Source organism: Cebus imitator, unplaced genomic scaffold (genome assembly GCF_001604975.1).
Source record: "Cebus imitator isolate Cc_AM_T3 unplaced genomic scaffold, Cebus_imitator-1.0 Scaffold751, whole genome shotgun sequence".
In the NCBI taxonomy this organism is placed as follows: domain Eukaryota; kingdom Metazoa; phylum Chordata; class Mammalia; order Primates; family Cebidae; genus Cebus; species Cebus imitator.
In genome coordinates, this window is record NW_016108066.1 from 181980 (window position 1) to 189931 (window position 7952).

Below are 7952 nucleotides of genomic sequence, written 5' to 3' on the forward strand. Positions count from 1 at the left end.
GCTTAAACCCAGGAGGCAGAGGTTGCAGTGAGCTGAGATCACCCACTACATGTTAGCCTGGGTGAGAGAGCAAGACTCTGTAAAAAAAAAAAAAAAAAAAAAAAGAACAAAAAACGCGCATATCCATATCCCATACCCATATAGGATTGTTCCATATCCCCTACCAGATAGATTTCCATTTCTCTACTTTCCCTTATAGCCAAACTGTTAGCCTTTCATACAAAAAACAAACACCTACCAGGTACCAGGCTGTTTTCTAGGTTCTGGGGAGACAGAATAAATAAAACCCATTTGATCAGTGTGCATGTGTGGTGTCCTAGGGGCAGAGAAAACAAAGAAAGAAAGAAGACACAATCAGGTCATAAGTAAATGCTCTGCAGAGAAATAAAATGTGGAAATGTGGTCACGTGGTCGTCACCAGATGGCTACTCTAGATCACTCCAAAGAGGTGACATTTAAACTGAGATCTAAGTGACAAGAAGCCATCGTTATAGTTGTCTACATGGGAAGCCTTAATTTCTCACCTACCATCCCCCATTTACCCATCAGCCAACACAGTTGGTTTCCATCTTGTGCCACTGAAACTGCTTAACAAGGTTTTCAATGGCTTCCCTGTTTTCACAAGCAATGGCTCGGACGGGCACAGTGGCTCATGCCTGTAATCCAAGCACTTTGGAGGCCAAGGCGGGCGGATCACCGGAGGTTGGGAGTTCAAGACCAGCCTGACCAACATGGTGAAACCCCGTCTTATAAAAATAAATAAATAAATAAAACAAGTAATGGCTCATTCTCTGTCCCTTACAATGTTGTTAAGTGAGTTAGTCACCTAATTAACCTTTTCCTTGCCATACATTGTTCAATGTTAAAATTAAAGACTTTTCTGGCTGGGCATGGTGGCTCTTGCCTGTAATACTAGCACTCTGGGGGGCTGAGGCAGAGAGATCACTTGAGCCCAGGAGTTCAAGACCAACCTGGGCAACCAAGTGGGACCCTGTCTCTACAAAATATTAAAATATTTAGCCAGGCGTGGTGGCATACACCTGTGGTTCCAGTTACTCAGGAGCCTGGGGTGGGAGGATCACTTGAACCTAGGAAATCAAGGCTGCAGTGAGCCGTGATCGAACCACTGCACTACAGCCTGGGTGACAGAGGAAGACCTTACCTCAATTTAAAACAAAGAAGAAAAGGCCAGGCACAGTGGCTCATGCCTGTAATCCCAGCACTTTGGGAGGCCAAGGTGGGTGGATCATGAGGTCAGGTTAAGACCACCCTGGCCAACATGGTAAAACCCCGTTTCACTAAAATACAAAAAATTAGCCAGGCATGGTGGCACACACCTATAATCCCTGCTACTCAGAAGGCTGAGGCAGAAGAATCACTTGAACCCAGGAGGCAGAGGTTGCAGTGAGCTGGATTGCACCATTGCACTCCAGCCTGGGTGACAGAACAAGACTCAGTCTCGAGGAAAAAAAAATTAAAAAAAAAAAAGACTTTTCTGGATAAGAGATGGCAGGAAAGATGAAAGGGAAGGAGATTAAATAAATTTTATTTAATCAAGCATAAATATATCATTCCAAATTCAGTAAAAAATACATTTTATTTGATGTTTTTAACAAACCCTTTGTTACGTCAGGTATATTTGGAAATGAGATAGATAACTGCTTTGATCCAGCTCACCAAGGGAAAAGCTGGTTCAACATTTCAGCTGGAGGTCAACTGGCCTCCCCCACCTCTGTGTTAACTCTCAGGGTATCTGAGCAGGAAGGAGAGCTAGAGGGGGCTAACAGGCTTTCCACTGGCCCACCAGCCTGAACCCACTCTCATTCCACTTTTTTCCCCTGGAAAACAGGTTGGAACAGCGAAGGGGCAGAGAGGGTGAGGAAAAAGAAAATCATTTGCTGGGAACTACAGAACCTTACCCAGGAAACGGATGGAAGTTATTATTAGCCTCCTGATGTAGAGACAGACCTAATTCAATCCAGGGAAGGTGGTTTAGGGATGTTAGTATGTACTGTACCAAAGCAAGGGTTTCATAAAAGTAGAGAACTGCATACCTCATTTACTACACATGGATTGTCAAAACTCTTAACTTAGGTATTTCTTTCTTTTTTTTTGAGATGGAGTCTTACTCTGTCACCCAGGCTGGAGTGCAGTGGCACAATCTCAGCTCACTGCAACCTCCGCGTCCCAGGTTCCAGCAATTTTCCTGCCTCAGCCTCCTGAGTAGCTGGGACTACAGGTGCACGCCACCATGCCCAGCTAATTTTTTTTTTATTTTTAGTAGAGACAGGGTTTCACCATATTGGCCAGCTGGTCTCGAACTCCTGACCTTGTGATCTGCCTGCATCAGCCTCCCAAAGTGCTGGGATTACAGGCCTGAGCCACCATGCCTGGCCTGACCTAGGTATTTCTTTTCTTTTTTTTTTTTCTGAGACAGAGTCTTGCTCTGTCACCCAGGCTGGAGTACAGTGACATGATCTGCAACCTCTGCCTCCTGGGTTCAAGTGATTCTCCTGCCTCAGCCTCCTGCGTAGCTGGGTAATTCCCCTGCCTCAGCCTCCCAAGTAGCTGAGATTACAAATGTGCACCACCACACCCAGCTAATTTTTGTATTTTTAGTAGAGATGGGGTTTCACCACGTTGACCTGGCTATTCTCAAACCCCTGATCTCAAGTGATCTGCCCTCCCTGGCTTCCCAAAGTGCGGGGATTGCAGGCGTGAGTCAATGCACCGGGTCAGGTATTTCTTTTAAATATCAAATCTCATTAGAGTCTGTCAGGAGCACGCAGCTCAAATGCTGCCCTAGTGCTGCGCACTGAAGCTTGGTCCTGCGAACACAACCACTGCTGCACTTATGCGCCATCATAGTCACTCGACGCATTGGCTTTGCAGCTCTGGCCAACTGGAGCCACGCTCAGTCAACACTTGGCCCTCTGTGGTGATGGGGATATGGCCAAAGGTAAAGGAAACTCAGAGGTTAAGAGATGGTTACAGCATCATGCCCCTGCCTACTCCAATAGTAGAAGACAGTAAAATCAAAAGAACATTTGGTGACATGTGAGAAATATACAAAATTCAAGTCTCAGTATCTACAAAGTTTTACCATAGCAATGCCCATTTATTTATGTATTGTTTATAGTTGCATTTGTGCCACAATGGCAGAGCTGAGTAACTGTACAGAGACAATATGGCTCACACAGCCTAAAAGATTTACTGTCTGGGCCAGTCATAGTGGCTCATGCTTCTAATCCCACTACTTTGGGAGGCTGAGGTGGGAGGATCACTTGAGCCCAGGAGTTTCAGACCAGCCTGGCCAACATGGTGAAATCTGATCTCTACTAAAAATACAAAGATCAACTGGGCGTGGTGGCGGGCACCTGTAATCCCAGCTACTTGGGAGGCTGAGGCACGAGAATCACTTGAGACCTGGAGGCGGAAGTTGCAGTGAGCAGAGATCGCATCACTGCACTCTAGCCTGGGTGACAGAGTGAGACTATCTCAAAAAAAAAAAATTACTGTCTGGCCCTTTCCAAAAGAAATGTTTGTGGATCCCCGGTCTACAGCAAGCAGTACAGGTGTTTCAGCCTTGCATTCTAGGTTCTGCGTGATGGTGATGGTGACCGCATCCTGACCCACCTTCACAGCCTTACCTGTGGGGCTTTCCTGCTTCACATCCCTCCCAATAGCCCTGGCAAACCTCTTGTTCCTCACTTAAATGTCTTGCTGTTCCACCTCTGTGTTTTCTCCCTGCTGTCCTCCCCTTTTGGAAACCACACCTAATACTCTCAATTTGCTTTTATGACAATTTCCCTCAACTTTCAAGCAGGCCTTCCCACATCTCTCAACTATAATTTATTTCTCCACCCTCTTTTTTGGCCATAATTCTCTCTGTGCTGTCTCAAGACACGCCAGTTTTCTACTTTGCATTATAATTATTTATGCACATGTTTTATTCCCCCTCTAGACTATAAACTCCTTGAAGAATGCATTGGCTCATTACAAAATTAGCATTCTGAGAACCCTTATTTGCATCACACATAAGATCTCTTGTCTTCAGCAAAAAGGAGTATACTTATGACACATATAATTGGCACTTATCACACAAATCAATGATAATGGGGAACAAGGGCAAGATGGTTAATTAAAACCTGCAGCAAATTCCTCCAAAATTCATTTTTGTCTTCCCTACCATTTTGCCAGTATAATATGGACTGGTTTATATTAAATTCCTTATTTTTTACTTTCCCCCTACACTTTACAGCTGTGTAACTGCCTTGGCCATCACGCAGTTAGTGGGTGCAACAAGACCAGAAGCGAATCTTCCATGGGCTGAAATCATCAGGCCTCCAGCAATGGAAAACTTCGGGGCATTCTTTCCAGTGAAAGTAGGAGCCTCTGAACTCTGAACTTTCCATCCCTAGAGTTCCATGAGGATTTGCATATATGCCATTTGGAACTTAGACATGGAACAATGACCTGTTAGTGTGGCTCTGATACTCAAAATAATAGGTGAAGTTAAAGTAAAAATTAAATAAAATAACCAAGCTCCCTGCACATATGTCTGATTAGGCATGCCAAATATTCTGTGGCAAACATTAATTCAACCAGAAATGATAAGGAAATAAAATAAATATGAAGAACAACTCTGCTTGCCAAAGCAACATATGCGTTTGGGATGATTCTTTGCACCCATGACTAGTGTACACAAATATTGTGTTAAACCTCTCCTCCTAATAGCCTCATTCCTCACATGCTCTTCAGAGGAAAAAATGTGATGCTAATTTCAGATGACTTATCTTGCTAAGCACATAAATAAAAAATAGTTCAAAATCCAGAACATGATAGAACTCCCCTTTCACGTTTAATTAAGTACTTTTAATTGGCAATTCCACTGGCAGACTGTATATTTCAAGCTAGAGAGATGAAGGCAGAGCAGACCCCTTAGTTAGATACAAAGGAGGAGATGTAGGGCGTGTACAATTGCTTTATCGCATGTGATGCAGAAAGGTGATGTCAGGCATGGAAGAAAGACGACTATCTGACTATCTGTACATCTGGGAAGGAATTAGCGGGGAACAGGGCAAACGCTGGAGGATCTAATCAGGATTATAAAATGTCATTTAGAAAGATATTTACATTGTTAATTAAGCAATGAAGCTGATAACTGCTACTCTGTACATTGTGCTAATTATCCCGGTGCCTTGGAAGACTTTCTAATCAGCCAGATCAATAGACTCATGGTTTATGCTAATCACACAGAGTCACCCTCCTTCTGAAGTGCTTTCTTTACAGCAGCCGGAACCCCGTTCAGCTCCCGCCCACCGTCCTGTGCTAGAGGCAGTCAGCATTCATGTCGGCCCACATCACAGCAGTAAAGCTGATGCCTGCTCACCCTCAAGGCCCACAGCAAGGGAACTAGCATCCCACCATGCACCAGGCCTCCATCAATTGTTCTAGGAAAGAGGCCTGAGCCTTTGTGCTCCCTGAAATTTTCACATAGCCACAGCTCTGTTATCTTCCGACAATGAGAAAGATCACATAGTCCTGAGGGATACGGGCTATGACGAAGACCTAGATTTAAGTCTCTTCTCTGCCATCGACTTTGACGGTACGACCTTGGAGCAGGACACGCCAATTGTTTTGATGGGCTTGTGTGCAGGACCAAGGAAGGAGGTCAGTTTGGCCCAGCTACTGGGTGAACCTTTAGGGATTTTTGTTTGTTTGCTGTTTCACTGATCATTAGTATGAACAAACTAGTCTTCTGACCCAGAGGAACCAAACTGCTTACCTCTCCCAGTACACAGTCAGCCTGACTAGGGCCCCACCATGACAAGAAGAAATATGAAAAACGTAATAAAAGGCAAAGACAGTCTAATGCAGACTGCGTTCACGTGTGCAGCTGCCTCTTGGTCACCCACAAGGAATGGGTAGAGTGTGCATGAAGGAGACCCAGAAATAATCCTTTACCTCGTTGTAACCTATACTTTCTATCTCCTTCCCCACCAAACCTCAAACAAAAAAATGGCTGGTAGCCAAGTGGCCTGGTTTGAAGAAGATTAACTCATTTGCTGTTTGCTCTGATTCCCTGGTAGGTGTCCTAATGAACAGTCAAAAATCCCACTTGGAGAGTAACAGAGTAAAAAAGCGAGGATTAGCAAAGGGTTTGCATAACCCACGGACTGAATAATCAGTCCCCAAATAATTGAGCGTCAACTACACTTGAACTTTAAGCAGCAGCCAAGGGAGGGCTTGGGGGTGGAAAGCCAAGGTGAGGGAGATGCTGGGACACAATTAGGGTTGGAAACAGCTGGGATCCACTTCTCCACTGGAGAAGCAGAACTCCTTCTGTGCGCCTCTGCATGGGGCTCCCAAGCTTCCATTGCTAGCTCCCCTGCCCCAGCAGGCAGAGCCTCTGAGTTCAAGGCCAGCTCCTGCTCTGGGCTTTGGGATGGGGCCAATTTGTTGAGTTGTTTCAGTGCTTTGATGTGTAAACTAATCATCCGTCATTGTGTTCTAATTAAACTTAAGTGGTGCGATGGATTTGCTGTCATAGAGGCCAGTGCCCCTCCTGGCTTGGGGAGGGAGGGGCAGTGTCTGCTGAAAGCATCCAGCCCCAGGAGAGCAGACAGCAAGGAAATGCCAGGCATGAATATGAAGGGAGCTGATAACCCTACTTAGGTCTAGGAGACTGAAGAAAATGGGACAAACCAGCAACCAAGGGGCGTCCATGCGTCTCTGATTTCCGGGGTGCTGTCGCCATCAGCATGAGTGTCCAGGCATAACAAGCTCTGGTCAAGTGGGTAACCACAAGGTGATCTTACGTTTGCCATGGTAACACATCTTTCTGGGGACAGCTGGCCTGGCATCGTCAAAACCCAATTTCACAAGATGATGGGCACTTTCCCCCCATGCACCAAAACTAGATGACCAAAATGTGCCGGGAGAGCAGTTTCAAAACTATAGAATGTTGTTCATCGTAGGCCAGGTACTGTGGCTCATGCCTGTAATCCCAGCACTTTGGGAGGCCAAGGCAGGTGGATCACCTGAGGTCGGGTGTTCGAGACCAGCCTGACCAACATGGAGGAAACCCCATCTCTACTAAAAATAAAAAAAAAAAAGAAAATTATCCAGGCGTGCTGATGCATGCCTGTAATCCCAGCTACTCGGAAGGCTGAGGCAGGTGAATCGCTAGAATGCAGGAGGCGGCGGTTGTGGTGAGCAGAGATCATACCATTGCACTCCAGCCTGGGCAACAAGAGCAAGACTCCAGTTCAAAAAAAAAAAAAAATGTTCATCATCATGGCCATTTTATTTTTCCCAAAATACTTGCATTCTAACTTTCAAGAAGTATGTCTAGAATTATGAAGGGGAGAGGGAGTTCTCCTTATGATGGAGAGTCAGAGGAAAGAGGGAGAAGATGGTGGTGATACGGTTGTGCTGTGACATGGTCCTGGGAGTAGTCACCCTGTCCCAGATCTGACTCCTCCCCGGCTCCCGTGCACCACTAGAAGGCAGAGAAGAGATGTGTATGTTCCGTACTGCACCGACATCTGTGGGGCCACAACGTGGACAATGCTGATATATTTGTGTTGTTGCCTCAAGGTAATTGATAAATCCCATTCCGTAGACACAAAGAGATGGCATGATGAAAAGGTTCTTCTCTTTTGCACCCATGTATTCGTTCTGCAACTATTGATTGAGCATCTGTGTACAAGGCATGCTATACGATCAAGGTTGTGCAATATGCAGCCTCTGGCACGAAAGAACTCCTACTCCCAGAGGAAAGGTAAGATGACCACCTATGATTTGACAGTTCCAAGTAATTCAATAACAACTGTACCTTGCAAGGAAAAAAAAATAGGTCAAGCATATTATCATATGGATATTAGGTGGAACTGTCTAGACATCTCCAGAAAAGAAAGAGAAGAAAGGACACTAACACATCTGGCCAT

The 7952-nt window shown here is 45.3% G+C and overlaps 1 protein-coding gene across 1 annotated transcript in view; it reads right to left on the reverse strand.

Annotated features, from left to right (window-relative positions):
• LYRM9 (LYR motif containing 9) overlaps positions 1-3408 on the reverse strand; it is a 68961-nt gene extending 65553 nt beyond the window's left edge. The window contains exon 1 of the mRNA XM_037735211.1: positions 3378-3408. The gene's annotated coding sequence lies outside the window, so the exon portion shown is untranslated. The remainder of the gene's footprint in view (positions 1-3377) is intronic.
• Between the last annotated feature and the right edge of the window lie 4544 nt (positions 3409-7952).